The 24,865-nt window shown below is 40.2% G+C and overlaps 1 long non-coding RNA gene across 2 annotated transcripts; it reads left to right on the top strand.

Moving 5' to 3' along the window:
- The first annotated feature begins 13,231 nt into the window (after positions 1-13,231).
- On the top strand, positions 13,232-14,507 carry LOC131011573 (uncharacterized). Of its 2 annotated transcripts, none has more exons than XR_009097031.1 (2): positions 13,232-13,635; positions 14,227-14,507. It is a non-coding gene; the product is annotated as an uncharacterized LOC131011573 (long non-coding RNA). The 2 variants fall into 2 exon arrangements; XR_009097030.1 differs by lacking the exon at positions 13,232-13,635 and adding an exon at positions 13,642-14,094.
- The last annotated feature ends 10,358 nt before the right edge of the window (positions 14,508-24,865 follow it).

Here is a 24,865-nt window from a genome sequence, read left to right on the forward strand (position 1 = left end):
CGAACTCCACTGAGAAATCCAGCAGCCGTAACACTGGTGTCGAACATAAGGCATCTTTCAAAGCTTCGAATGCGAGCTCCGCCTCCGACGACCATTGGAAAGCATCAGTGCGTAGCAAATTGGTGAGGGCAGCGGCTATGCCTGCGTAATGCCTCACGAAGCGTCAATAATAGTCGGTGAGTCCAAGGAACCCCCTGAGTTGTTTGATAGTCTGAGGCCTCGGCCAAGAGCGCATTGCCTCAATCTTTTTGGGATCGGCGAGGACCGTGCCTTTCGTAACAATGTGACCAAGGTAAGAGACAGAGGTTTGGCCAAAGACACATTTGGATGCATTGAGAGCGAATTCTTGTTGATGTAGAAGCTCAAACACAAGGAAGAGATGCTGACTGTGATCTGCCAAGGTGGGGCTGTAGACCAAAATATCGTAAAAAAAAAACAACTACAAAATGATGTAAGAACGAAGCAAATACTTGATTCATAGTGGCTTAGAATGTGGACGGGGCGTTACAGATCCCGAATGGCATGACTAGAAATTTGAAATGGCCATCAGTAGTTCAGAACGTGGTTTTGGCGATGTCGCGGCGGTGCACACGGATTTGATGATAGCCTGCCCGTAGATCAAGTTTGGAGAACACCTGCGCCTTTCCCAAGTTATCGAGCAGCTCATCGATGGTAGGAATCAGAAAATTATCTCGCACCGTTACGGCTTGAGAGCCCGATAATCCACACAGAAGTGAAATGAACCATCCTTCTTACAGACCAATAAGACCGGCGACAAAAAGGGAGAATGGCGCGGCCGAATGATGCCTTGAGACAACATCTCCTCCACTAGCTTTGCCATTTCTTGTTTTTGGAATTGGGGATAGCGATATGGTCGGACGTTGACCGGCGCAGCATTAGGAAGGAGGTGGATTCAATGGTCAACTCGTTGATGCGGCGGGAGGCCGGTGGGAGGAGTGAACAAATGTTTAAAGTTGCGCAGCAGCGGGTGGAGAATATCTGGAGTAGATTTAGCAATTTCAAATTGGGCCAAGTGAGAAGGCCCAATTTCGGTGGGCTTGGGCCGTATGAAAATTGCATAGATCTGGTCTATCTCTCTCTTGCGAACGGCGGCCTGCAACTAAGCTAAAGAAATAGGTTGTATCTCGATGGAGGAGTCGCCGATTAGGCACGTCACAACGCCGGCAGACGTAAACTCCATGGATTGGGTGGCGTAATTATGAGTAACTGGCCCAAGAGTTTGAAGCCATTGAATGCCGAGCACCACGGAAGGCCCTGCTATCTTCAGTAGATGGAGATCCACCATGGCCGTATAACCTTGGAGATCGATGGGAACTGCCGGGCAGACACAGTCGCACACGATGAAATCGCCATTTCCAACGAACACCCGGAATGGTGGAATAGCTTGAGTGTTCAATTTCAACTTTTGGGCCACCGATGGTTGGAGAAAATTGTGTGTGCTTCCACTATCCACAAGCACTTTGACGGCGTGATGGTGAATCGCCCCGAAAAGGTGGAGGGACCTCGGACGGCCCAACCCGGACAGGGTGTTGAGAGTGGAAATGTCTCCACAGATTTCTAGATTGAGGTCTTCGTTGGAAGGTGCAGATTCCTCCGACGATGCTACAATATCCTCATCGTCATTCGTGCCCAGTAAGCCATAGAAACGGCTCCGACAGCGGTGGGATGGATCCCATTTCTAGTCACAGTTATAGCATAGGCCCTTTTCACGCTTTTCTTTGAGTTCTTGCGGCGAAAATCGATGAATGGGCAGAGTAGGGGCCGAGGGCAGGGGAGCTTTTGTTGTGGATGGGGGCGTCGAGGAAGCAGATAGAGGAGACGCTGAAACAATAACTAAGGAGGAGGGAGGATGGGAGACTACCGGCGTCGACTTCACTAGGGCATGCCCGAACCAACGTTGCTCGAGGTGGGATTCCTCCAACCTGGCCTCATACGCGCGTGTTAACGCAAATGCTTCCATGGCTGTTGTGGGTTTCGCAAAGGAAAGTTCCCGGCGAATGTCGGCCTTTAATCCCATAACAAAGAAACTCACGAGCAAAGTATCCGAAATACCTTCTACCTTGTTCATAAGGTCTTCGAATTCAGCTTGGAATTCCGCCACAGTTGTTTTCTGAGTTAGTTTGGACAGAGTACCTTAGGGATTGTCGTAAATGGAACCACCGAAGTGATGGCGGACGCTGTGAAGGAACACCGGCCAGGTCGAGAGCAGCTGGTTCAATTTCATCCATTGGAACCACCGGGCGGCGCGACCCTCCATGTGAAAAGAAACAATCCGCAAGCGTTGGGGCTCCGACGTTTGGTGATAGCTGAAGAACTCTTCGACGCGGAAGATCCACCCAGCCGGATCTGTGCCATCGAAGGTGGGTACTTCCATTTTCATAGATCGAAAAGGAAGCGTTGTCGGATCTGGTGGGGGTGGCGGAGGAGGCGGCCGAGAGCCGGAATCATCCAACTGTAGCTGAGCGAAGAGTGAATCCACGGATGTCATGAACTTTTGGAGTGTATTGTTGGTAGCCACAAGTTGCCCTTTTAACTGAGATTGAAGGGCTTTGATAGCAGCTAAAACGTGAGAGTCGGCCATGCAAATAGCAGAGCACTGCTAAGGGAGGAGAGAACAAATCAATGAAAGCACCAATGATAGAGTTGAAAGATAACAACGGCTACTTCGAGTGAACCAAACTCCTAGAGTTAAAAGATAAAAGAGAGCAGAGAACTTTTCATTAATTCCATGATTTTCTCTACAGCACAATCTGCTACTTAATCAACAAAAAGAGATAACAAACTCTGCACTAGCAGTCCTAACTCTAACAGAAAGAGGGGGACCAAAAACTGTACATGTTCTCCTACTCAAGCTCATAATCCTTATAGCGTTCTGGCATCTTTGTCACTTTCTTGGGCCGAATTCCTTCTGCTGGGTCATGGGATTCTTCTTGGGCTTCACCTTCTTGTTGTTGCATTGGCCCAACTTGAGATAGCTCTTGAGTTGTAACTTGTAACAACAACACATCAAAATCTTTTCTAAAATTGTTTTTATCTCCAACTCATTTAATTATGCTAACTTCATTAAACTTTTAAGAGAGCCAAAAGCAAAAAAGTATACTTATACATTCATTTAATCACATAAGTATATAGAAAAAAAGGGCACGAATGGATGAATAAAAGAAGAGTCTTGAAGCTTTGATTTTTCTTTTATGTTGAGTTCGTTGTGTTGAGTCGGGGAAGAGAAATGGGTGGTGTTGTGGACTGTAGTTTAGACTGGAGTTGGAGATGGCTCAGAGGCAATTGGCGGCGGCTATTGCTGCTGCCCATCCGACGCAGAGAGAGAGAGAGAGACTAGGCGGATGGCAGCAGTGGTTCGTTGTTGTCTGACTATGGTGAGAAAGGTGGTCGGTGGCTGTGGTTAAAGCCACGATGTCACTAGAGAAATAACACAAAGTATGAAGGTAAAAATTAGGGATCCAGGGTTCAGTTGTGGGCTAGGGCTGGAAGTTATAGAATTAGAGGGAGTTGAGGGTGAGCGGCAGTGGTCGTGGTTCCACCTTCGACGGCCGTCATTGCCCAGGGAGGAAGCTAGCGAGGCAGGGGCGCCATCGGGTGGTGACAGTAGAGAGAGAGAGAGAGAGAGAGAGAGAGAGAGAGAGAGAGAGAGAAAGAGCCGATGATTTATGAGAAGAGATTAGCGAGATAGAACGAGAGAGAGAAAAAAATAGGGGCGGTCGGCGGAGATCTTGTCATCGCAGACTAATTTAGGGGCGAGGAGCTCGGAGGGGCGGCACTGACGCTGGAGATGAAGGAAAGCCGGCGATGCAAGTTGTCTGTGTAGGAATATTAAAGTTAATTAACATTCAATTTGCACGAGGACCGTCTCTTGGATTATCTAAATTCGCCATACATTGATTAAACCTAGCATGCATCTATTAATTTAAATATTGCACATAGGAGTTTAGATATACTTGAAGAATTCGCATAAATTCATCATAAATCGCTGAACAGATCAGCGAATTTTAATGCTCTGTGACCCCTCAAATGACCTCCTATCGCGTTCTGTCACTTCTTTCTTTTTAAAAGAGCTTTCTGTGGCTGCCTGTTTTGCCTAAATCGAAGTTCTGTAGAACTCCCACCAACAGGCACCGCTCAGCTCTCACAAAAAACCTAATTTTTGTAATATGAAATTACGTATATATTCACTTTATGTTCTTAGAGCTGTTGTGTGTTTATAATTATAAACACCAATTATTGGGTGCGGCGGTCGCACAACCGTGTGATGGGTTGACCCGCGCCCCAAACCCGCGCTTCTGATCCGGAACCCTGGCCAGCGTGGATTTGACCCGCATTCCCAATTATTACATTTGTTTATAATAACTGTTACTTTTAATAAGTATAATACATACATTTGTTCGCATAAATGTATATTTATGTTAATATAAGTAGTTAATATCAATATTGTGAAAAATGTAATGTTTTAAAAATATTATCTTTCTTTATAATAATAATAATTACTTTTTATTATAACAATAATTAATTTTTATTACAACAATAATTACAATTAATATAATATTTTTGAAATATTACAATTCTCCATATCAAATTTTACTTTTTATTATAACAATGATTACTTTTAATAAGCATAAATAATTACATTATTATTTGATCAAATAATTATTATCGTAAGAGAAAGTAATTATTGATATGTATAATGCTTTATATTGAATGAAGGTAAATATTTATATTAACATAGTATACATTTCTGTGACCAAATGTATATCTTATACTTATTAAAAGTAAATACTCCTATTAGGGTTTAGTTTACAAGGTTTAGGGTTTAGTTTACAGAATTTAGGGTTTAGAAAATATAATACTTTATATTATATTAAGGTAAATACTTATATTTATATAAGTATACATTTGTGCGAACAAATGTATATCTCATGCTTATTAAAAGTAACAATTATTATAAACAAATGTAATAATTTAGGATTCAGGATTCAGGATTTCGGGTCTGGGGCGCGGGCCGGGGCGGACCCGTCGCACTGTAGTGCAACCGTCGCACCAGAGACCGGCTGAATTATAAATACACGATATGAGCTTGATTTATAAGTTGGGCTATTTTTATTCTACTGGGCTCAGGAGTCTTTGGGTCAACCTAGTAATCAAATACAAGGAATATAGATGAGCCTCAAATGAATTAATTCTTATGATCAGCTCAAATCATAATTAATTCAAAAATATTAGTGCTCACAACTTGCTTCTTGAGTTTTCTCATTTCTTTGATTGCTTGCCATTCTACTTTTATTAGTGCTCCTAATAGTCCATCAAAACTATCAAATGTTCTAAGTCTTTTTATCTTAAACCGATAGATAGCAGTAATTATATATATATATATATATATATATATATATATATATATAATATAGGGAAGGGATCAATGAAGAATGCTAAATGTAGAAGGAAACAACGAAGGCTGAATAACTCAATACATTTACTGAATAAATCACGTGAGCGCATGAACGAAAAATGTACGTGTTTATTCAGTAAAATAACTATTCGTGCGGTCGTGTGATTCATTCGGTAAATTTATTTACTTATTCAGAACGAAATATAGTTACTTCTTCATAGATCCCAACCCATATATATATATATATATATATATATATATATATATATATATATATATAGATATAAGGGAGAGTTCAATGGAGACCACTCCCTTAGATAAAGAATAAAGACCAAATTTTGTGCGTCGATTTTGCTTAATCTAACGGACCAAAAAATTGTAGATTTTTCTTGTATTTAAATCTGTAAAGGTCAAATAAGTAAATGCATAATATTCTGTAACTGATATCATCCATAATTAAATTCATTCAGCATATTTTATGTTTGGCAAGATATACTAAATACCTAGAAATTAGTTAAATATTGTGTATCAACCGTTTTTTGTTTTTTTGTTCGTATAAACAACAAATGAACATACTAATGTTCGTCGATATGTTCGTATAAAAACAAATGAACATACTAATGTTTGTCGATATGTCCGTCGATGTAATATCCATATAGAATTTCTCAATAGATTTATTTAGTAAGGATGATAATTAAATTCTTTAGGGTTGGAATAAATTGATTCGCACTCGAAAAAAAAAATAATGAAATCATGCATTTACATTAGTTTATATTTTTATGAAATTAAATTATTTACTTCATTTCCAAATATGTATATATATGTATATGTGCTAGTATACAAGCATGGAAATGAGAAAAAAGCATGACGATTCTAAACCCTAGCGCCGCCCTAAACCTTCTTTTATGATCCTGCCGCCGTTGCTTTTCCGTCCATGACGACGATTCCGAACTCGCCGGCTCGTAACAGCCTGAACCTGCCGGCAGTTTCCACTAACTTTGAACAACGTCCGTTGAATAAGGATAAGAAAGTTGCCGACTTACCGAACAAGAAGCCGCTTGGGGCTGCTGGGACCTCGCAACAGGAGGTGCCCTTGGGGTTGCCTCATGAGCAACGCCCTTCCTACGCTAGGGTGACTGGCCCTAATACGAACCGACGTCTGGATCTCTCAGCACATAAGTTTCAAGCGCTCCGACCAATTCGTCATGGGGATCATGGGACATTGGTGGTGCCCCGCGAACTGCAAGAGTTTCAGTTGAATAAGTTCAAACATGGTTTGATTGGAAGATTGCTTTTAAATAAAGGTGACAAGCCGAGGCAGTCTCGAGAATTAAAGGCTGAACTTCAATCCTTATGGAAAATTTCTTCACCATGGCAATTGATGTCAATGGGAAAAGGATTTTTTACCATCAAGTTTCAATCCCAGGAAGACAAAGCGGTTGCTAAGGCTCATATGGTTTGGGATTTATCTGTAGGGTCTCTGAGGCTACGTGAATGGGTTCGATATTTCGATCCTTACAAGGAATCCTCTTCTCTTGCGCAAGTTTGGGTAAGGGTTTACTATCTTCCTGTGGAATTTTGGCATCCAGAAGTTATCTCGGGTATTGGACGTTGGCTCGGGCAACCTCTTAAAATTGATGGTAACTCTATGACAGATGATGTTGCTCACTTTGTCAGAATTTTAGTGGAAATTGATCTGGCTCAACCGCTGCCTGAAACGTTCACGGTGGATGGTGGGGACCGATCTTTCGTTGTTGAATTCTCTTATGAATATTTGCCTACTTTTTGCACTCGTTGTAAAATCACTGGACATGCTGTTGATAAGTGTCGTAGAGGGGTCAAGACTCAACAACCCAACGTGGGTAGCAAGAAAGCGGAATCCAAGAATCAAGAGTGGATTGATGTTGGAAAGTTTGATGATTCGTCGTTAGATCGTAGCAACAGATTCGCCGTGCTGAACGAAAAGGAGGTGGATTCGGAAGAACAGTTGGAGCAGGCGATTGATCATGCTTCTGCGAGTCATAACAGTGGTAAACAGGTGGATGATGCACAAAAAGAGCAGACGACAGCTGATAAACATGTGGAGTTGCATGAACCAAGCCCTGCTCCTTTGGGAAAGAACACTATGTCGGGTCCTGATCTGTCGGAGCAGGTGAATGATTATGCTTCTGCGGGATTGACTATTGATGCGCAAAAGGTGCAGACGGCAGCCGATAAACTTATGGAGTTGCAAGAACCAAGCCCTGCTCCTTTGGGAAGGAACATTATGTCGGGTCCTGATCTGTTGGAGGAGCTTTGCAACAGGAGTGTTTCGGATACAGAGAAGAAGAGAGCTTCGCAGCAGGAGGACGGGGAGGTGGTTTCTATTCTGGATCACTCCTGGGATGAAGACACCTGTAAAGATGACTTGGGGGAAAGGGTGGAACATGCTACAGAAATTCCGACAGACAAGGCTAGTAAGAAGGAAGATGCAATAGATTTGAAAGCTCTCGCTTTGGGGAATCATATGAAGGTGGCGAATTTTCAGCAAAGCATATCGGAGGAATCTTCGAGATCGCAAGCGACCAAGCGTGGTAGGGGTAGGCCAAGAAAACAAGAACAGTTGGCACGCAATCATAATTTGGCCTTGATGCAACAAGAAGAAAATATTAAAAACAGACTTCGTAAATCGGTTGAGGCGGGCCATAATCCCACCGAGTACGTCATTGATTACAGCAACTCGGCATGCATGCGCACTATGGACAACGTGGTTAATAAGCGTTGGGCAGATGAAGTGGAGTTCGAGGAACGCCACTCCACACAATCTGTTAATCCATGAATCTTCTGGTGTGGAACGTCCGTGGTTTAACGGACGATTCGAAGAGGGTGCTCAAGGAACATTGCTCCTCTTTTTCTCCCATTATTCTAGGCTTGATTGAGCCTAAGACTAGAATACATAAAGTTTGTCAGAGCTTTTGGAGATCGATCAACATGATCCCCCGGCATCAAAACTGCAGAACTCCCCGTCGTCCTAACATTTGGTTTCTTTCTCACCCGTCGGTGAATGTTACGATCATCTTTTCGTCTGAACAAACTGTTGTTGCGGACTGTGTTTGGTCTGACCATAGTTTCCGGATTGCTGTGCTTCACGGCGCCAATGATCTTATTACCCGTCGGAAGCTCTGGTGTGAGCTCCTTAATTTCGCGGACGGGAACACTATTTTTATTGGAGACTTTAATGCTGTCAAAGGAGCTCATGAGCGCATTAGTTTGGTCGCACCCAACAGAACTTCTTGTCGTGAGTTCAGCGATTTTATTGAGTCTTCGGGTTTTGTTGACTCTCCCTCGTCTAGTCTACGCTTTACTTGGTCTGGTCGCCGGTTCTTTCCCAGACATGTAGAATCACGCTTTGATAGAGCACTGTTTTCTAATGGTTTCGCAGAGATGTGGGATGATATTATTACTTATGCCTTGCCCAGAATTACTTCTGACCATGCGCCCCTGGTTTTGCAATGTCGTGCGATATCACCTCCGACTAGGCGTCCTTTTAAGTTCCTTAATATGTGGGTTTCTCATCCGGACTTTCAGAACTTCGTTACTACGTCGTGGAATGGTCAGGTGGATACTCGTTGTCCTATCTACAATGTCATGTTCAAGCTTCAACGTCTCAGAGGTGATCTTCGACAGTGGAACAAAAATGTTTTCGGCAATGTTGATACTCAGATTAAGGTGAAGCAGGATGTTTTGCTTGAGATTCAGCAGAGGATTTCGAATTCTGGCTATTCTGATCTGATCTTTGACGAAGAGATTAATGCTCAAGCTCAACTGAATACTCTCTTGGACAGAAAGAATAGTCTTTTGCAGCAAAAGAGCAGAGCGAATTGGCTTACTGATGGGGACCGTAATTCTGCTTTCTTTCACCGCATGATAAAGTTTCGAAAGCCAAAACAGTACATTCAACATCTCAGAATCGGGGATCGGATTTCTTACAACAGGGATGAAATCCAAAGTCATATCATTGATTTTTTTTCCAATCTCTTTAAGGAAGAGCGGCCACACGTGATAGATAGGACTATGCTGGAAGCTATCATTGATTGTTCGGTCACTGAAGAACAAAATATTTGCCTTACGCGTATTCCGGAAGAGGAGGAGATTGGGGCTTCGATTTTTGGGATGGCTGCTGATAGTGCCCCGGGACCTGATGGTTTTTCGGGTCGGTTCTTTCAAAGCTGCTGGAATATTATTAAGAAGGACATTTTAGCTGCGGTGAGTGCTTTCTTTGTCAATTCTTATTTGCCGGCAGGTTGTAATGCTAGCACGTTAATTTTGATTCCGAAGAAAGATACGGTGGATTCTGTGGCTGATCTTCGTCCTATCATTTTGTTGAACTTCTTCTTCAAAATTATTTCGAAGATTTTGGCTACTAGATTGAGTGTGGTGGCGGATGCTTGCGTCTCCAAGAATTAATTCGGCTTCATCAATGGCCGTAACATCCATGACTGCATTGCTCTAGGATCGGAGGGTTTCAATTGCATGAATCGTACAGGCCGCCAGTCTAACTTTGCCTGCAAGATTGATATCCGCAAAGCTTTCGATACGATGTGTTGGGAGTTTATTCTACAGGTGCTTCGTGTTCAGGGTTTTCAGGAGAGTTTCATCAGATGGATTGGTGTTATCTTTAGCTCTGCGCGCATTTCCATTCTCTATAATGGCCAGCTCAGTGGTTACTTTGAATGTTCGAGAGGGGTGCGTCAGGGAGACCCTCTCTCGCCTATCCTGTTTGGTATAGCTGAAGATGTGCTCAGCCACCCGTTTTTGAATTGTGTTCACTCTAGGCATTTAATCCCTATGGGTTACAATTGCGGCTCCAACTTTTCCACGCACTTATTATACGCGGACGATATTTTGCTTTTCTGTAAAGCGTCTGTGAAAAATGCCATGAAGATTAAGTAGATTTTGGATCTCTATGCAGAGTTGTCTGGGCAGGTTTGCAATCCCGAGAAGTCCCATCTTTACTTCTCTTCTAAGGTGGCGCATGCCACCAGGAACAGGATTGTGAATGCTTTAGGGTTCGCGGTTAGTTCTCTCCCGGTCACTTATCTTGGTGTGCCTCTGTTCACTGGTAGAACTAGAGCTTCGTATTTCATGAGCATACATGATCGTATTGTTAACAAATTTGCTCGCTGGAAAGGGATGCATCTCTCCATGGCTGGACGCATCTGTCTTGTTCGTTCGGTGATTCAAAGTTCGGTCACGCATTCTATGATGATATATCGCTGGCCTAAGTCTCTTATTTATAGTCTGGACAGAAAATGTAAAAATTTCATATGGACTGGTAACGTCGATAAGAGACCTTCTTATCCAGTGAGTTGGTCTCGGGTGTGTGCGCCGCGAAAGGAAGGAGGTTTGGGTATTCGCTCGTTCTCCCTTATGAATGACAGTTTCTTGATGAAGATGGCATGGAAGATGGTGTAGGGGCTTGAGTTCGCTTCGGCTATCCTTCGCACTCGTTATCTCAATATTTTTGGTTATGCTAAGTCGGGCCTCGCGGCGTCCCCGATTTGGACTGGTATGAAGAGGCATGTCAATAAGCTTGTTGACAATTCTTATTCTTATATTGGAACGGGATCCAATACTTACTTTTGGAAGGATGACTGGCTCGGATACAAGTTGATTGATAAACTTCACATTTCCGTCTTTATGCATGAGTTCCTGAACCAAGCGGTGGACGATCTTTTCTATGATGGCGTGTGGCACTTCACTGAGGATTTCGTTATCACCTTTCCGGATATTGTGATTGATATACTGCTTCTGCCGATTGGGGGAGGAGCTGATTCGAGATTTTGGAAATCGTCTATCTCTGGTAAAGTTATTGCTGCTTCGGCCTATGCTGCTAATGGTGGTCGTTTCCCTAATGTTAGTTGGGGCTCGTGGATTTGGGAACGCTTCATCCCTGTCACACCCCGTTATTTCTTAGCTAAATTTAGAATTATTTTGAACTTAGAATTAGATTGATTCACGCCAAATAAATAAAAAACAATTTATTTTAATTCCAACAAAAATGATTTTCAAAAGTTTTGAAAATTTGAGTTATTTAATTTCATTGAGTTATTTAAATTCATATGCATTTCATATAGTTTTATTTACATGAGCCATTTATTTACCGAACCTTGAAAGATTTTTACAGTCCCGATAATTCAACCCTGACAAATTTTAATTGTTCAATCAATGATTCAACTCACTCACACTCAATGTCTTTTCACCAGCCACTTTTGACCATACTCTCCTACAACCACCAACTACTCCCACCTACTCCCTCACCTAACATACACCACCTACCTCCCTCAAAATAAGCTGTCACCTACTACCACTACTTTAAAGCAACCCCAATTAAACTTTAAGCCATACACCTATGAACATAGGCAATCAAGTGCTCCATAACTCCTCTGCATCCATAAGTATACCATATCCAAGCTCTCCTTTACTCAATTCATACAAATTATTTGCTGTGCCAAGTTGAGACAGAAAGCAATTCATTCTCCTCACAAATCAAGCAATCGAACCATTTCAGATTTCAACGGCTCAACTCAAAGCCCTTCCTCAAACTAGTAGAACACTCAGGCATAACATCAAGAAAAAGCTCAGCCTTTCCTATCAAGGTTTTTCTTCAATTCATAGCAGTAAACACACACATATACAGCTTTATGTTTGTTCATATGTCCATCTATAACTGAGTTTACATAACAATAAAGACAACGAGATGTAAATGTTTCATACAATGAGAATACAGATAATGAGATATAAGAACTGATAGTTTTGTTGCCTATGTTTTATTTATTTGTGTACCAATCACTGCTCCATAAGAACATAAGATATGTGCATGAAATGAAAATACTGATAACTAAAACAAGAATAGAACTCGTGGGGTATCTCTGCTTGGAGAGTGTCTGTCGAGGAAGTGATGTGAGAGTCGGGAGTCAGGGCGGCAACGGCGGTGGCTATTAGCTGTTGTCGGACCGAACAAAGGGAAGATGGAGGCAGTAGCTAGGGCACGGCGGTGGTGGCGTGAAGCTGCTGACCGTCGTCGTCGGATTTTAGAAAGGGAAGGTCGGAATTGGGAACCTTTGGTTCCAGGTGGCTTGTAGCGATTGTCATCAGCGGCAGCCATGGCTATTGCTATGGTCGTCGAGAATTGGAGCGAGAGGAGACCGGATTTGGGAGCCTAGGGTTCGGCGGCGGCGGCTCCACTATCGTTCTGTCCGGAGAAGGGGAGAGGAGAAACGAGGGGAGATGAGCGGATGGCTGCAACTAACTGCTGCTGTTCGCTGGTCTGTTTCGAGGGACGTCAGGCGGCGGCGGTAGGCCTTGTCGGCTGCTGCGGCCGTCGATTTTGAGAGGGAGGCGGCGGGAGTGACAGGAGTCGAGGGAGAAGTGTTCCGGGCGGCGCTCGTCGCCGGGCACGATGGAGCAGTCGAGGGAGAGATGAGCAGTTGAGGGAGAGGAGAGTTAAGGGGCGACGGCGTGTCCGGCGGTGGCTGCCGTCGTCCGCCGGAAGAGAGAAGGAGGAAGAGGGGTGCTGCTGCGCAGCAGGTATGTGTGTGTGCGTTGTGAGGCAGAGAGACGAGAAAAGGGAGAAAGAAGGGGTATAGGGTTTGAGTGTTGGGCTGTTGGGCCGAATTTTTTTTTTTACTGGTTGGGCTGATTTTTATTTTGTAACTTGGGCTCAGTTTATTTAATTAAAACAGCTGGGCCTTATTACTTGGATTGTGCAGATTTTTCATTTGATGGACTGCATTATTATTTTAAATGGGCTACCCAATATTTATTAATTAGACTTATTAAGTTTTATTAATTATTTTAATTTGCATAATAATATTTAACTTATTATTATGTGCATATTTTAAGTAAATACTTATTATATGTTTAAGTATGAAATGAGTCATGCATTGCATCATGATTTAATTGGTTAATTATAATTCCATTATTAAAGAAAGACGAGTAAGAATATTGTTGGTGTTCTTAACTCAAGAGAAATGTTTTCAATTATTTATTCATTAAATTTTGAAACCCGGCGTGATGAATCATAGAATGTTAAGCATTTTTCCCCAAGATATTAAGTTAGCTTCACGAGACCTATTAAGAATAGAATTTCTTGTAGGCTTTGTGATGACCAGGAGGATTAGCGCTACTTTTCCAAGACAGGTTTATATGTGTATGATCTTCAGGCTTTGCCTATCCAGGTGGGCATTATTTTATTATTACGTATATAGAGATCCCCTGCGTGACGTAGGCCTCATATGCGAATATATATGCATGATATGTTTTGACTATTTATTCAGTTCTTATGAAATGCTTATATGTTTAATGCCCTTTATGAAAATGAAAATGTTATGAAAATGAAATGTTTATGAAATGATTGACTGCCAAAATGTTTATGTTTTTATATGTATCCTATCTGTGTTGGTTCGCCAACTTTAAAGGAAATCCAATTGGGATCCTATGCTAGACAAAGGTCGCTAGCTAGGGTTAACGTGTACACTCATGGAGACCGCGAGTCGCTTGCGACCGGTCTTGGCGTCCGTGGTAAGGAGGCCTCCTTCCCGGCGCGTGACAGAAAGGAACAGATATGGATCATATGAAGGAAAATGGGTCGGCCGGCCAATCTTATGAAAATGAAAGAAATGTTTTAGTAAGCGCAGGTCATTTAAGAAAAACCCCTGTGTGTTACTGTTATGGCAGTTCAATTTATATATGTATGCATGAATGTATTTTGGGCATTTGTCCACTAAGTATTTTTATACTCAGCCCTGCATGTATTTCTAAATGTGCAGGTTGAGCAGCTGATGGAATGGAATGGTGTTGAGCGGGTGTTCCTTTGACATTTCAAGAAATGTAACCTTGAGTATACATCTTCATATGTATATCTCACACGTTTTCCGCTGCAAAACACTTTGATTAGGATAACTCTATGTTATAAAGTTGTGACACGTGTTATTGGGTAACCCACCTTAATTAGTTCTCCTTTATGTGTATGTTTTATAAGTATCCAAATAATCATATATGATCCTAGCATTTTATCTATGAGTGACATTTCCATATACTTTAATGTTAAGTATTTGTCCATATCTGTTCCCACTCATTAATTCTTATCCCAAGTCATAATCCCGGCTAAATCGTCATTAAGGGTAGCGGGCCGTGACAGAGTGGTATCAGAGCGGTTCGTTCGCTCTGGCCCTAGAAACCTTATTCTAAAGAGTCGAGTCTAGTTTGATTCTTTAGACTTACATGGGTTCATATGGCACCGCTCAACACTCCATTACATCGTGCTCAATCAAGGAAAGAAGGTAACTGCAGTTTCAACGTTTTAAAGATGTTAATGTTCTAAAATGCTTCATGAATATGTTTATGTGAAGAGCATGTTATGATGAAATGTTGAATGTTTTGCCTTTCATGGCATATTTTCGTAGTCTATGATGTTATGATCAGACGAATGATAGAAAAATTGACATATGTTTTCCCGGAGAACATAGATTGCTATAAGTTGCATGATCACAATTTCAAAAGAACATAGACTACTAGATTAGTAGGATATCTCTACAATCTAGATTCTTAAGGTGATGATGTAGAAGAATGAAAGAGAACTTAGAATATTTCAGTTCCCTCAAGAAAACAATGATTCTTTTGAACTACAAAGAGGAATGAAAAGATATGTACGAGGTAAAGGAAAAACACAGAATGACGATACGCGACGAATTCTAGGTAAACGTTGCATCAAAGGTTGAACCATAGTCTCTACGTTCAAATGTTCAAGTGCGACGGAAGTGCGATGGAATATCAAATCGACTTTTGCTATAGGATAGATTTTAAGAATAGTATGTTTTGCCTGTGTACGTATGTCTGTGTGTATATGTCTTAAGAGAGGTTTGGGGTTTGAGATCAATAGGATAGGGAACCTTAAGATAAGTTTAGTTGTCATAATGAGCTTATGTTTTGTTATGTATAGTATGTTCATGGCTCTCCAAGTTCGGGACGATGTTTCCCGTGTGACTGGGAGGTGATGATGTTGGACCTGGCCAGTCCACATGATCCAAATCTCAGTAGACGTCTTTTGGGTTGAAAACCCATGTGTTTCAACTTTCGGTTGAAAAGTCAGATGGGTTCATACTCGAGGTCATTTTGTTCGACCTAGTAGTTAATCATTTCATACCCTCTGGTCATTCTTTTGATTCTCTTGAACAATTTCTACAACACTTTGCTTTGATGTTGTGTTGAGTTTGAGCCTTGCAACACGTAAGTTGTCATAATAGATCCCCTTGTTTGATAAGACCAAGAAGTGTTAGTCTACCGACGTAGTATAATACCCAAACTATGGCTTCGTATAATTGTGTCTCATTGTGATTAGTTGAGATTAGTCTTTGTCCTATAAATGATATCGATCACTCATTATGATAGAAATTCAGAGTTCAAGCTAAGATCGTAATATAGTGTTCGAGTACGAGGACTTAAGTTAATTGGTCTATGATAGTTTTAAGATAGATTCATAGGAAAGTGTTGTGCATGTGATAGGTAACAAGAAATGGGTTACTGACCATTTTGGTCTTTGGAAAATAGAATACCCCGTAGATGAGCCTTACGAATGAGGTAGCGGGCTGTTAATAAAATGTTTATGTGAACTCTGCTCTGTTTAAGGCTCGCATAAGTTAATCGATCGAGGTTCTCTCTTGACCTAACATGTTATTTGAGAATTGTGTACACCTATTAGCTGACTCGGTGGGTTGATCTCCATTCGGGCACTAATCATGTATGAGGCGTTATAAGGGTGCTCGACGGGATGTGTTCCGGAGCATTGGGTCCCAAATGGGAACTTGGCTGGGTTACGCCCTCAGTCCAAGCAAGCGGGAGTAATGGATTCCTCGGTGGCTAAAAGGTTCGGGATCACAGCGAGTAACGGAAAGGGAGTGTGACATGTGCGCACAAATGAAAAATGTTTTAACATGCTTAGAAGTTCTTTCAATTTAAAACCTTCTAAGTCATGTCAAGTATGATTGGATAAACTGTCTTTATTAAAATATGAGATAGAGTATGAGTTAAGGCTTTATGAGTATGGATTTTAAAAGGATTAGAAAGGATTTTGAATTTTCAAAGAGTTTAGTTTGCTAAAATTTGGGAAGTTTTGATTGATGATGAGATTTGATGAATTGATGTCTTATATGTGCTATTAAATGACTCAATTTGATTAATCTAAAGTTGGATTAATGATTTATGCATGTTTGTAAATTTTCAAAAAGTTTAGTTAGATATAAAATAGGGCTTTTTGATTTATGTGCTAATTATTTGAATTGGCTAAGGATAATTGATATTGAGCATGATAGTAATGATAGTTAAAGGTTAATTTCGCTAATTGTTGATTATATGTGAAATTGCTTGAGTTTAGTTTACTAGGATTTGGGTATTTTTGAATTATGAGATCAATGTTTGGATTAATGATGCCTATATGCTAATTGGATTTTATAAAGGACTATGGCATGATTAAATTGAGAATTTTGAATGAAATGTAATTTTTTCCCGAGTTTAGTTTGAGCGTTTGTATGAGGTCTCTCATATGAGATGAGTTAGGTGTTGGATGTGAACATATATGACTATGTGATGAATAATTGAGCTCATATATGCGATATGAGATGAAACGAATCATCCCCTAAGATTTTATGAGAGGACCGAAAATGATGATAAAAAGGGGAAGCCGATTGTTGATTTTTTTCTTAAGAACGTATGATCATGTATTTGTATTCTTGTGTACTATGTGAGCTCAAATTGAAATTTTGAGAATTTTTCAACAAAGAAACCTCGAGTTTAGTTTTATTTTTCAAGAATGCTAATATTTGAGATTAATTGTTTATGTGATTTATTTTTCAAGGATTGGGTTGAGAATGTTTTATATTATGCTCTTAGCTTTCTAAGTCATATTAAGTTTAAGGATGTTGAATTCTTTTATTTCGTTTGTTATGTGGTTACGTGATATTATGTGGTTAGTCGATGTTATGTGGGTTTTTGATTGTTTTAATCAAAACGACTTATGGATGCTAGAACCCTAAAACACTAAAATATACCCTAGGCACGTAGAATTAGACTTTGTCTTATGACATTTTCTTCACGAACTTACCGACTCTTCATCAATAGTATGTCATACCCCGACTTTTAATCCCTGATTAAGGGCTTAATTATTAAATAATTAGGGTTCGGCATCCATTAATAATAAAACTGGTTTGATTTATCTGATGTGATTTAATCGTTATATATGTGTTTTAATGTGCTTAGTTAAAGAAATTTTTATAAATGCGGTGCATAAGTTTTAATTGGTGAGTTAAGTGTATTTATATGAGCAAGTAATTATGATTTTTATTTGAGGATTATAGCACTTGAAATTTTAATTAAGTTTCCAAAGCAAGTGCAGTTTATTTTTACCGAGAAATCAAAGAATGCCGGATTATGGAATTTTTTTTTCAAACAAAATATTTTCAAATTATTTTTCCTATGATGAGGAATATTATAATTGAGTAAGTGCACTAATATTAGTGCTATATTTATTTTAATTTGGTAACATGAATAATTATGCTATGACATTTCATTAATTGTGACTAGTTTTCCATGATTTAATTCTTGTGGCTTAGCACATGGTTTATTTTCCACCACACAATACTACACTCTCACTTGATTATTATAATCAATTAGACATGTGTGTTTTAATCAAGAGGCTTAGTGGGTAAGCTTGAGCATTTACTTGTTGGCTAAGTTTGGAAGCAAGTGGAGGATTTTAAACAAAACACTTTCTCTTTATTCTCACTTCTTCCCTAACTCACGGCCTCACCCTTTTCTCTCTCTAATCTTCCTTTCCTCCATTAATCCTCCATGATCGAAGAACACCAAGCTTTTTTTTTAGATCATCTCTTGTCGCAGCCCGACATCTAGCCAGTGATAGCGTAGATTGGGTATCGATACGACTAATAAAATGATAGGGTAGAACAAGGGAATCTGAAAGACTCTTCAAGCGGAAGCTACTAAAAATTCAAGTTAAAACAAATAAAATATCATCAAACTTAATAGAAACATTATCGGCTTCATTCATTCAATTGTATCAAGGTTTTAGTCAACAAAAACAAAGGGTGTATAACTAAATATTTACACTGATTCATATTGTTCAGGGTAGCATAGCATAGCGTGATCAGACTATATGTATGAAGACATATAGCTGAGAGTAACAATCCTAATTAAGTTTCAAGAACATAGTCTTCAACTATTCGCACAACCGTATAGAAGTAAAATACGGTACTCAAAAGGGTCGTCTATGAACAACAGCCCTCCAGCAATCCCCCAATCTCTCTCCTTGCTCATCCTGCACATTTAGAAATACATGCAGGGCTGAGTATAAAATACTCAGTGGACATAAGCCGAAAATAAACAATCTCACTCTTAGAGCTATACATTTAACTTGCCATTTATACATCACACAGGGGTTTTTCTTTAAAAGAACCTGTGTAAGCAATTGATAAATTTCAAGCATCATAAAGTAACGAAAGATAGACTGCAGTCATAAATACTTAGCATGTAGTACCACTTCTACAACTCATCATCATCATCATGGTACTGAGAAGTAGGCCTCCTTCTCAAGCACCGTAACCGGCCGACCTGACAGTCGGCTCACAGTCATTTCTGACCGGCCAACCCGGTATACAGCTCACGGTTACCTCCGTGTACACAATCCCGCCTTTGGCAGGACCCGAAATCGTTTCATCCGTAGAGGGTAACGTACAGGCTCATCGTCATCAAAACTCGGCAAGTTAATTAGTTCAAACATCAGTTTATCTCAAATCATCTTAAAAACTTATAGACATCATCATAATCATCATTTAGAAAGCCAGTAATAGAGGTATTAGAAAATAATGCCCACCTGGAAATCTTAGCTTTGGTCCTCGTACTTCGGAAAAATCCTACTTTTGTCCTTGACTCGTGTCTTTAGATATCATCATTGGCATAGACGGTTCATGTCATAAAATAAACGTCGATCAGACAAATCCTCACTAGGTTTACTATTCTTATCTAAGTACTAGTCTTCCTTTCTTATTATTTCCTTGTGACTAATCCCTCTTCGTAACAAATCACTCTTATAATAAATTCTAAATATTCATCATTTTTATCACCAATGCATCACCAAATTTTAAGTCTAATCAGTTCATTAAGGAACGACTCCTAAATACTCAAACCCATCTAACAATCACATACTAAAGTTGTGAGGTTACAACACATTCTTTAACATATATCAGATAGCTCACACAATGCTTAATGACTACACCATGTGGTTAAATAACTCGAGGGAACCAAATTTGGTTAAGTAAAATTTATCTCGGAAAAGTATTACACATATATATATATATATTCCATTAGCATTTTTATGAACTACTAAGGTGTATAGTTATCGTCATTAACACATGCAATTTACTAAATCAAAGGTAGGTGTATTAGTGAAAGACCATACTTGACTTCATATACTCTGTCCCAACTTCAAGTAATAAACTGCTTTACCTCGGAACTCTCCTGGGTTTGGGACTCATATCATTTGAAACCTCTTAACGTCTAGTTTCATTTAAAAAAAAGTAGGTTGCAAAACTTTATGTGGTTTAGGAGATATGATCATTTTCCTACAGTCTACCATTTTTGACAGTTTTGTGCAACTGAAAGTTTTGATTTTAGAAAAATAGTATATCTTGTCAAAAAGACTTAAACTTTTATGGGTAGCTAGCTAACATGTTCATCTCGTTCATATAAAAATTTGGAAACCATAAACTCACGAAAAGCTACTGGAAAAGTGACTCTAGTATCTGTTTCTTCCACACTTTCGGTAGAAAGTTGCAGTTAGAGACTCATAATTTAAAAGGTTATCAGACGATGTTAAAATGACCTCAAAGTTTAAATGAACGTTCCTAACACTTATATATGTTTACCATAAAATTTTCAAGATTTTTGGGTATCAAATACCCCGTCGAAAACCATTAAGTCAGTAGCTTAAAAGCTAGCCAATTAACTCATAGTCAATCATACTCTATTTTCTTGTCAAACCAATTCATCAAAATCGTTATTAAACATTTCTAATCATCATTTTTAATCCACCAATTATCATAACACAATCTCATAGGCTCATTTCCATACTCAACTCCTCACTTTCTTCATGAACTTCAACTTTCCAACATCTCACAACCTAACACCTTTATAAACCATATCTCAAAATCAAATCATGCTTTTCATTCAAAGACCAATAATTAACATCTTAATAGCATGCATATACTCTCCATCTTAAAGTTAGAAGACGACAAAATTTTAGACGACTACCAACCCTAATAATCTTCGAAAATTACCAACTTGAATTAGGAGTTGTTTTCATGCTTTGATCCTTCATCTACATACTCATAAAGCTTAAATATAAGTAGATTCATGTGTTTAGAGGCTTACTCTATGATTTTGAGGAAAACAGTATAGCTCCTCCTTCTGGAAACTAAGCTTTCAATCACGCTCTAGCTTTTGATTTATGGAGATAATGATGTTTTGTGCTTGATTTTAGAGTTTTCTATGGTGTAGAAATGATCTATGGAACTTTAGTTATGCCCAACAATGGCAGGTGTTGATGGAAAAAGAAAGAAAATCGAGAGGAAAGGGACGTCTGTTATGGGGATGAAAGAGAAAGGTGTTATATATATATATATATAACCCCATTTACTTAGCCATCAAGTATTGGATAATTAACACATGCTTAATTATCCACTTGCATAAAAATCTTATCCGTCAACTATGTTTATCCACTTGCTTTGACTTTTCTCTTCTAAAGTTAGTTCCGCACCAGAGCAGAGAAATGCTCACCAGAGGAATGCTCGCCAGAGCAGAGGAATGAATTCTCTGTCAGGGCAGAGGAATGACTTCCCCTCTGTCTTGGCAGAGGAATGACTTTCCCTCTATCTGGGCAGAGGAAAGACTTCCCCTCTGTCTGGGCAGAGGAAAGACTTCCCCTCTGTCAGAGGAATGACGTCCCCTCTGTTTGGGCAGACGAAAGACTTCCCCTCTGTCAGAGGAATGACGTCCCCTCTGTTTGGGCAGACGAATGACTTCCCCTCTGTCAGAGGAATGTCGTCCCCTCTGTTTGGGCAGACGAATGACTTCCCCTCTGTCAGAGGAATGACATCCCCTCCGTTTGGGCAGACGAATGACTTCCCCTCTGTCAGAGGAATGACGTCCCCTCTGTTTGGGCAGACGAATGACTTCCCCTCTGTCAGAGGAATGTCGTCCCCTCTGTTTGGGCAGACGAATGACTTCTTGGTTTGAAGCAGCGAAATCCCAACTCGGCAGAGTAGAGCAAGACTCAAGGCAGAATAGTGCAGTCAAGAGTAATTTGAAAATTCGTCAACTTTTCCATTCTCAAAGTGTTCATCAAACACTCTCAAACATCAAAAATACTATCAGACTCATATCTCCACCTAGAATAATAACTTATCTCATCAAAAGGTGTAACTCTAATGCTCAATATCTCTATTTATCACCATAACTCCATCTCATCTTAATTATAATCTTATATCTCAGTACCATAGTACTCTCTGTAGTGTCTCGACACTTCTACTACTCATAAAAGTACGGGGTGTTACATGCAGAGCTCAATCTTCAGCTATGCTTCTAGAGTAGAGCTCGGCTACGCTAGAGCTCGGTTTCGCCAGAGCTGCTACCACTAATGAAAGAAAATAAAATTTTAACTTCATCAATGTTCCACCAACATCTCCCTATATCCTTATTTCCTCAAAGTATTTCATTCTCTAATCCCATCATCGAAAAATATAATAGCTCAACCTATTAGAAATCTCATCTCATAAATAACTTATTTTTATATCTCAGTGCTACAAGTGCCCCACAAAACTCAAGAATATTTATAATGAGGAAAAATGCGGGGTGTTACATCCTACCCCCCTTAAAAAAAAATTCGTCCCGAAATTTACGTTATTTACCTTCGGGAAAAAGCTCGGGGTACTTCTCCTTCATCTTCTGCTCAAGTTCCCAAGTTGCTTCTTCTTGGCCATGGTGTCTCCATTGAATCTTCACCAAAGCAATTGATTTGTTTCGCAACTGCTGTATCTTTCTATCCAGAATAACTTCTGGCCTCTCCTCACAGCTCAAGTCTGGTTCCAAGGATACTTCTTCTTGGTGAATGACGTGTTTTGGATCAAACACGTACTTCCTCAATTGAGATACATGAAAAACGTCGTGGACGTTTGCGAAGTGTGGTGGCAACGCAAGTCTGTAAGCAACGGGGCCTACTTTCTCTAGTATATCATACGGTCCTATTTATCTCGGTTTGAGCTTTCCTTTCACTCCGAATCGATGCACTCCTCGAGACGGGGAAACTTTCAGAAAAACTTTATTTCCCACATCAAAATGAATCTCTGTTCTTCTGGTATCTGCGTAGGACTTTTGACGATCTTGGGCCTCCTTGATTCTCTGACGAATCTGTCGCACGGTAGAAATCATTTCTTCTACCGCTTCAGGTCCAAGTACCTTTCTTTATCCTACCTCGTCCCAATAGAGCGGAGATCTACACTTCTTCCCATACAAGGCTTCATATGGAGCCATGTTAATAGTGGACTGGAAGCTATTATTATAAGCAAACTCAATTAAGGGCAAAACTTGTTCCCATTGGGTTCCTTTGTCTAGCACAACAGTTCGAATCATATCTTCCAGAACTTGTATAGTCCTTTCAGATTGTCCGTCTGTTTGAGGATGAAAAGCTGTACTAAAATTCAATTTAGTACCCAACTCCTTCTGCATGCTTATCCAAAACCGTGAGGTAAATTTGGAATATCTGTCGGATGTAATCGTCATCGGTACGCCATGCAGTCGTACTATCTCTCGCACATAGATCTGAGCTAGCTTGTCAAATCCATAAGTAATCGAAATAGGTATAAAATGGGCACTCTTCGTCAATCTATCAACAACTACCCAAATGGCTATGTTTCCTCTTTTCGACTTCGGCAATCCAGTGACAAAGTCCATAGCTATGTGATCCCACTTCCATTCGGGAATCTCTAACGGGTGTAGTTTGCCATAGGGTCTTTGGTGTAGTGCTTTTACTTGTTGACATGCCAAACATCTTTCTACGAAAGCTGCTATCTCTCTCTTCATTCCTTCCCACCAAAACCTAGTTTTTAGATCTTGGTACATCTTCGTGCTTCCTGGGTGTGCGGTGTAGGGAGTGTCATGAGCTTCGCTCAAAATTTCATTTTTCAACTCATCTTTATCAGGCACACACAATCTTCTTTCGTATAAGATGGCATTGTCTGCCGCTTCTTGATAACTTTCCATTTTCTCAGTTCGAATCCTCACACGTAATTTCTCCATTTTCTCATCTTCTCGTTGCGCCGCGATAATCCTTGATCGCAAATCCGGTGCAATACTCAATGCGGCCAATACGATCTCTGTCTTTTGTGGTGGTAATATAACTTCTATTTTCATCCTCTCAAAATCTTTGATCAAGTCCTTTTCTTGGGTAAGGAGAAATCCCAATTCTACTTGATTACTTCTACTCAAAGCGTCAGCTACAACGTTAGCCTTTCCAGGGTGATAATTAATTCCACAATCATAATCTTTTACTAACTCGAGCCATCTTCTCTGTCGCATATTGAGATCCTTTTGCTCGAAGAAATATTTGAGACTTTTGTGATCGGTGTATATCTCACACCGTACTCCATAAAGATGGTGTCTCCATATCTTCAATGCGTGTACCACTGCTGCTAATTCTAAATCATGCGTCGGGTAATTCATCTCGTGTGGTCTAAGTTGTCGTGATGCGTAAGCTATCACTTTTCCGTCTTGCATAAGTACACATCCTAGACCATTCTTTGACGCATCTGTGTAGACAGCGTACTCTTTATCTGCCCTTGGAACAGCTAGCACTGGAGCGGTGGTGAGTCTCTTCTTCAATTTTTGGAAACTTCGTTCACACGCGTCAGTCCACTCATACTTGACATCCTTCTTTAGCAGGTGCGTTATTGGCTTAGCAATTTTTGAAAAGCCCTCAATGAACCTTCGGTAATAACCTGCTAACCCTAGAAAACTACGTATTTCATGCGGCGTAGTTGGTGATCTCCATTCTTGTACCGCCAGTACTTTTGTTGGATCTACCTCAATCCCTCTTGCAGAAACGATATGGCCCAGAAAATTGACTTCCTTAAGCCAGAACTCGCATTTGCTAAACTTGGCGTAAAGTTTCTCAGCTCGCAATTTCTCTAACACGATCCTTAGATGTTCTTCATGTTCCTGTTTACTTCTCGAGTAAATCAAGATATCATCGATAAAGACTACCACGAACTTATCTAAGTATTCGTGGAAAACACGGTTCATGAGGTCCATGAACACGGCAGGGGCATTTGTTAGTCCAAAAGGCAT

Source organism: Salvia miltiorrhiza, chromosome 2 (assembly GCF_028751815.1).
Source record: "Salvia miltiorrhiza cultivar Shanhuang (shh) chromosome 2, IMPLAD_Smil_shh, whole genome shotgun sequence".
NCBI lineage: Eukaryota > Viridiplantae > Streptophyta > Magnoliopsida > Lamiales > Lamiaceae > Salvia > Salvia miltiorrhiza.